The sequence below is a fragment of the Hordeum vulgare genome, chromosome 3H (assembly GCF_904849725.1).
Source record: "Hordeum vulgare subsp. vulgare chromosome 3H, MorexV3_pseudomolecules_assembly, whole genome shotgun sequence".
In the NCBI taxonomy this organism is placed as follows: Eukaryota; Viridiplantae; Streptophyta; class Magnoliopsida; order Poales; family Poaceae; genus Hordeum; species Hordeum vulgare.
Genome location: NC_058520.1, coordinates 32,802,984 through 32,809,877, shown reverse-complemented (window position 1 = coordinate 32,809,877; position 6,894 = coordinate 32,802,984).

Below are 6,894 nucleotides of genomic sequence, written 5' to 3'. Positions count from 1 at the left end.
CTCACTTAAGACAATGTGGAATTGTTTCACAGTTGACACCGCCTGGAACACCACAACGTAATGGTGTGTCCGAACGTCGTAATCGTACTTTATTAGAGATGGTGCGATCTATGATGTCTCTTACCGATTTGCCGTTATCGTTTTGGGGTTATGCATTAGAAATTGTTGCATTCACTTTAAATAGGGCACCATCGAAATCCATTGAGACAACACCATATCAGCTGTGGTATGGCAAAAGACCAAAGTTGTCATTTCTTAAAGTTTGGGGATGTGATGCTTATGTCAAAAAACTTCAGCCTGAAAAGCTGGAACCGAAAGCGGAAAAGTGTGTCTTCATAGGTTACGCGAAAGAGACAGTTGGGTATACCTTCTATCTCAAATCCGAGGGCAAAGTGTTTGTTGCTAAGAATGGCGCTTTTCTCGAGAAGGAGTTTCTCTCGAGAGAATTGAGTGGGAGGAAGATAGAACTTGATGAGGTTGTCGAACCTCTCATCCCTCTGGGTGGTGGCGCAGGGCAAGGGGAAACCGCTGTCGTTGCGACGTCGGTTGAGGAGGAAGTTAATGATGATGATCATGAAACTCCGGATCAAGTTCCTATCGGACCTCGCAGGTCGACGAGACCGCGTACTACTCCAGAGTGGTACGGTAATCCCGTCTTATCAATTATGTTGTTGGACAACAATGAGCCTGCGAATTATGAAGAAGCAATGGTGGGCCCGGATTCCAACAAATGGCTGGAGGCCATGAAATCCGAGATAGGATCTATGTATGAAATCAAAGTGTGGAATTTGGAATTACTACCTGAAGGCCGCAAGGCTATTCAGAACAAATGGATCTTTAAGAAGACGGACGCTGACGGTAATGTGACCGTTTATAAAGCTCGACTTGTGGCAAAGGGTTTTTCACAAGTTCAAGGAATTGACTACGATGAGGCATTCTCACCCGTAGCGATGCTTAAGTCCGTCCAAATCATGTTAGCAATAGCTGCATTTTTCGATTATGAAATCTGGCAGATGGATGTCAAAACGGCGTTCCTTAACGGTTTCCTTAAGGAAGACCTGTATATGATGCAACCCGAAGGCTTTGTCGATCCTAAAAATGCTAACAAAGTGTGCAAGCTCCAGTGATCCATTTATGGACTGGTGCAAGCATCTCGAAGTTGGAATAAACGCTTTGATGAGGTGATCAAAGCATTTGGGTTTATACAAGTGGTAGGAGAATCTTGAATTTACAAGAAAGTGAGTGGGAGCTCTGTGGCATTTCTAATATTATATGTAGATGACATATTGCTGATTGGAAACGACGTGGAGCTCTTGGAGAGCATAAAAGGTTACTTGAATAAAAATTTCTCTATGAAGGACTTAGGAGAAGCTGCTTACATTCTAGGCATTAAGATCTATAGGGACAGATCAAAACGCGTGATAGGATTTTCGCAAAGCACGTACCTTGATAAAGTTTTGAAGAGGTTCAAAATGGAACAATCCAAGAAGGGGTTCTTGCCAGTTTTACAAGGTACGAGATTGAGTAAGACTCAGTACCCAGCAACTGATAAAGATAGAGAGCATATGAGTTCCGTCCCCTATGCTTCATCCATAGGTTCTATCTCATATGCAATGCTGTGCACTAGACCGGACGTTAGCCTGGCCATAAGTATGGCAGGCAGGTTCTAGAGTAATCCAGGAGTGGATCACTGGACGGCGGTCAAGAATATCCTGAAGTACCTGAAAAGGACTAAGGAGATGTTTCTCGTATATGGAGGTGACAAAGAGCTCACCGTAAAAGGTTACGTTGGTGCAAGCTTTGACACAGATCCGGACGACTCTAAGTCGCAGACCGGATACGTATTTATTCTTAAAGGGGGTGCGGTAAGCTGGTGCAGTTCCAAGCAAAGCGTCGTAGCTGATTCTACATGTGAAGCGGAGTACATGGCTGCCTCGGAGGCAGCTAAGGAGGGTGTGTGGATGAAGCAGTTCATGACGGATCTTGGAGTGGTGCCGAGCGCACTGAATCTAATAACCCAGTTTTGTGACAACATGGGTGCCAATTCCTTAGCAGAGGAACCACGGTTTCACAAGAAGACCAGACACATCAAACAACGCTTCAACCTCATCCGCGACTACGTCAAGGAGGAGGACGTGAATATCTGCAAAGTGCACACGGATCTGAATGTGGCAGACCCGCTGACTAAACCTCTTCCACGGGCAAAGCATGATCAACACCAGAACTGTATGGGTGTTAGATTTATTACAATGTAATTCGCATGACGATGTGAGGACAAGATTATTGACTCTAGTGCAAGTGGGAGACTGTTGGAATTATGCCCTAGAGGCAATGATAAATAAGTTATTATTATAATTCCTGTATCAAGATAATCGTTTATTATCCATGCTATAATTGTGTTGAATGAAGACTTAGATACATGTGTGGATACATTGACAGAACACTGTCCCTAGCAAGCCTCTAAGTTGGCTAGCCAGTTGATCAAGGATAGTCAAGGTCTTCTGACTATGTACAAGGTGTGGTTGCTTGATAACTGGATCACATCATTGGGTGAATCATGTGATGGACTAGACCCAAACTAATGAACGTAGCATGTTGATCGTGTCATTTTGTTGCTACTATTTTTTGCTTGTCAAGTATTTATTCCTATGACCATGAGATCATATAACTCACTGGCACCGGAGGAATGCCTTGTGTGTATCAAACGGCACAGCGTAACTGGGTGACTATAAAGATGCTCTACAGGTATCTTCGAAGGTGTCCGTTGAGTTAGTATGGATCAAGACTGGGATTTGTCACTCCGTGTGACGATAAGGTATCTCACGGCCCACTCGGTAATACAACATCACACATAAGCCTTGTATTACGGAGCGATTAAAGAGACTTGCCGGTAAACGAGATTGAAATAGGTATGCGGATAATGACGATCGAATCTCGGGCAAGTAACATACCGAAGGATAAAGAGAATGACATACGGGATTATATGAATCCTTGGTACTGAGGTTCAATCGATAAGATCTTCATAAAATATGTAGGATCCAATATGGGCATCCAGGTCCCTCTATTGTATATTGACCGAGGAGTCCCTCAGGTCATGTCTACATAGTTCTCGAACCTGCAGGGTCTGCACACTTAAGGTTCGACGATGTTTTATGCGTATTTGAGTTATATGGTTGGTTACAGAATGTTGTTCCGAGTACCGGATGAGATCACAGACGTCATGAGGGTTTCCGAAATGGTCCGGAGACGAAGATTGATATATAGGATGACCTTATTTGATTACCGGAAAGTTTTCGGCTTTACCGGGAATGTACCGGGAGTGACGAATGGGTTCCGGATGTTCACCGGGGGGGGGGGGGGGGGGTAGCCCACCCGAGGGAAGCCCATAGGACTTAAGGGTGCTGCACCAGCCTTTAGTGGGCTGGTGGGACAGCCCAGGAGGCCCTATGGGCAGGAGATAAAAGAAATCAAAGAGAAACAAAAAAAGGGGAAGTGGGAAGGAAGGGAAGGACTCCACCTTCCAATCCTAGTTGGACTAGGATTGGAGGTGGACTCCTCCACCCCTTGCTTCAGCCGACCCATTGGGGCTCTCTTGAGCCTCAAGGCAAGGCCCTCCCCCTCCCTCCTATATATACTGAGGTATTAGGGCTGATTTGAAACAACTTTGCCACGGCAGCCCTACCACATACCTCCACGATTTTTCCTCTAGATCGTATTTCTGCGGAGCTCGGGCGGAGCCCTGCTGAGATAGATCACCACCAACCTCCGGAGTGCCGTCATGCTGCCGGAGAACTCATCTACCTATCTGTCTCTCTTGCTGGATCAAGAAGGCCGAGATCATCGTCGAGCTGTACGTGTGCTGAACGCGGAGGTGCCGTCCGTTCGGCACTAGATCGGAGCGGATCGTGGGACGGATCGCGGGACGGTTCGTGGGGCGGATCGAGGGACGTGAGGATGTTCCACTACATCAAACGCATTTCTTAACGCTTCCTGTTGTGCGATCTACAAGGGTACGTAGATCGGAAATCCCCTCTCTTAGATGGACATCACCATGATAGGTCTTCGTGCGCGTAGGAAATTTTTTGTTTCCCATGCGACGTTCCCCAACAACCGGAAGGGTTCTGGAGGCCCACAGGGAGGGGCCACAAGCCCCAGAGGGCTACGTGGGCCAAGTGCGGGGGGAACCAGCCCCTAGGTGGGCTGGTGTGCCCCCCACACCCAGCCCATGCGGAACCAATAGGGAGGGAGGGCAAACCCTAGGCGTTGGTGGGCCTAAGGCCCACCTAGGGGTGCGTCACCCCCTCTCCCTGCCCTGGCTGCCGCACCTCCCATCTGGGGGGCTGACGCACCACCTAGGGTGGGAACCCTAGGGGTGGCACACCCCCTCCCCTCCTCCTATATATATAGATGGTTTTGGGGCTGTTTTACACACAATTTTCCCTCTCCCTCGGCGCAGCCCTGCTCCCCTCCTTCCTCCTCCCCCTCGGTGCTTGGCGAAGCCCTACCAGAGACCTCGTCTCTCCATCGTCACCACGTCGTCGTGCCGCCGGAGATCTTCCCCAACCTCTCCCTCCTCCTTGCTGGATCAAGGTGCAGGAGATGTCACCGGGCTGCACGTGTGTCGAACGCAAAGGTGCCGTGGTTCGGCACTAGATCAGAATCACACCGCGATCTGAATCGCCGCGAGTACGACTCCATCAACCGCATTCTAGCAATGCTTCTGCTTAGCGATCTTCAAAGGTATGAAGATGCACTCACCCCTCTCTCGTTGCTGGTATCTCCATAGGAAGATCTGAATATGGCGTAGGAAAATTTTGAATTTATGCTACGTTACCCTACAATGAGAGACATAGTTGTTGATCCCACTTTCAAAGTGAGGTTTCTCATGAGGACGGCGAAAACATTATATGGTTATGAAGTCAAGTATGGGAAGGCATGGATGGCCAAGGCAAATGCTAATAGGATGTTGTATGGTGGTTACGAAGAAGCATACAACCGGCTCCCCAGATTGTTGGGAGCGATTGCACATAGGAACCCAGGCATGTATCATGTCATCGATGATAACCACATAGTGTTCCATCGTGCTTTCTAGAGTTATGGACAATGTGTGGAAGCATTTAAGCATTGCCGTCCAGTCTTGTTGGTAGATGGCACCTTCTTGACCGGCAGATACAAGGGCACACTAATGGTAGCAATGCCCACTCGTCGAACAACAATGTGTTGCCAGTTTCATTTGCTTTGGTGCCTTCCGAGCACCAAGACAATTGGGAGTGGTTCATGGGTCATGTGAGGCACAAGGTGATCGTTGGTAGGGAGGTATGCATCATATCGGACCGGCACCATGGCATACTTAAGGCAGTGGACATTGTTATTCCAGGCTTTCCAAAGCTTCACCACAGATGGTGCATGAGGCATTTCGTGGCCAACTTTTACCGGGCATGTAAGAGCAAGGAGTTCAGTAAAGACCTTACCCATGTATGTGTGGCCTTCACCACCCAAACTTCCGATGCTCGGTACAACAAACTCTTTGCAGCGGTGAACTACGGGGGAAAATAATTCTTAACCAGGAATTTCAGCGAGTAGAACAAGTGGGCACATGCTCATGATGACGGAGGAAGGCGGTATGGTGACATGATGAATAACTTGGTTGAATGTTTCAACATCGTGCTCAAGGGTGCTCGTTCTTTACCGATGACAGCAATAGTGGAGTATACTTTCTTCAAGCTCGATGAGTACTTTCAGAGTCATTCCGAAGATACTACCGACTGGATAGGTGAGAAAATGGATTATCCGGCGAAGGTTGATGAATGGCTTTAGTTACAAGCAATCAAGTCCTCGCAGCAACAAATTATCACATTTGACAGATATGAAGTGAAATATCAAATTAACGAGCCAGGTTTCACAACACGTGACGGTCATTCATATGGTGGTGCCTCATTTGAGGTGCACCTCCAGACACGATGGTGCCAGTGCGAGAGGCCTAGTAAGTATCATTGGACATGCTCACATTTTATAACAGCAGCGGAGACGACAAACATATCAGTTTGCGATGGGAAAATCGTGCGTATGCAAGAGTTCCATGTGGAAGCTACTAGGTTGACATGGGCGCCTTGGTTTCACCCCTTTCTTAGACCAATCACAATGGCCTGAGTATCATGGCACCTATATTAAGCCAGACCCTGCCTTGAAGGTGGAGATCAAGGGTAGAAGGAGAACTAAGAGGTTCATGGGTGATATGGATGACCTTGCTGGATACACTGGCATGAATCAATTTGGTAGCGGGCATTTCATGGAGGCTCGTGATATCAATTGTGAGGTTTACAATTAAGGTCGACACAATACATGTACATGCAAGAAAAGGAGAACGTCGAAGGGGGTGGTGGGTGTGGTACAGGAAGCACAAGTGCTAGAGGTGGCGGTGGTGGTGGTCGTACATGAAGCACAAGTGTTAGAGTTGGTGGTGGTGGTGGTTGTCGTACAGGAAGCACAAGTGCTAGAGGTGGTGGTGGTGGTGGTGGTGGTCGTACTGGAAGCACAAGTGCTAAGGTGGAGGTAGTGGTGGTGGACGTATAGGAAGCACAAGTATTAGAGGTCGTGGTGGTGGACGTAGAGAAAGCACAAGTGCTAGAGGTGGTGTTCATCGTAGAGGATATGTTGATAATGGATCAACATTCGGTTATTGGCTTAATCTAGATGGTTGATATAAGAAGAATGGTATATTACGTATTCATACAAGTCATTTGATTTCTTGCTTTATTTTTTTGTATTTAAATAATTTGTTTTTGTATTTTGTTAACAAGTGCTTATTCATTTTGTAGGCGTGTCTTCATCCGGTTCGATGGAGAGGTCGCCGTGGGCCGACCAAGAGGACATGACAAAGAAGTGGATGGCGGC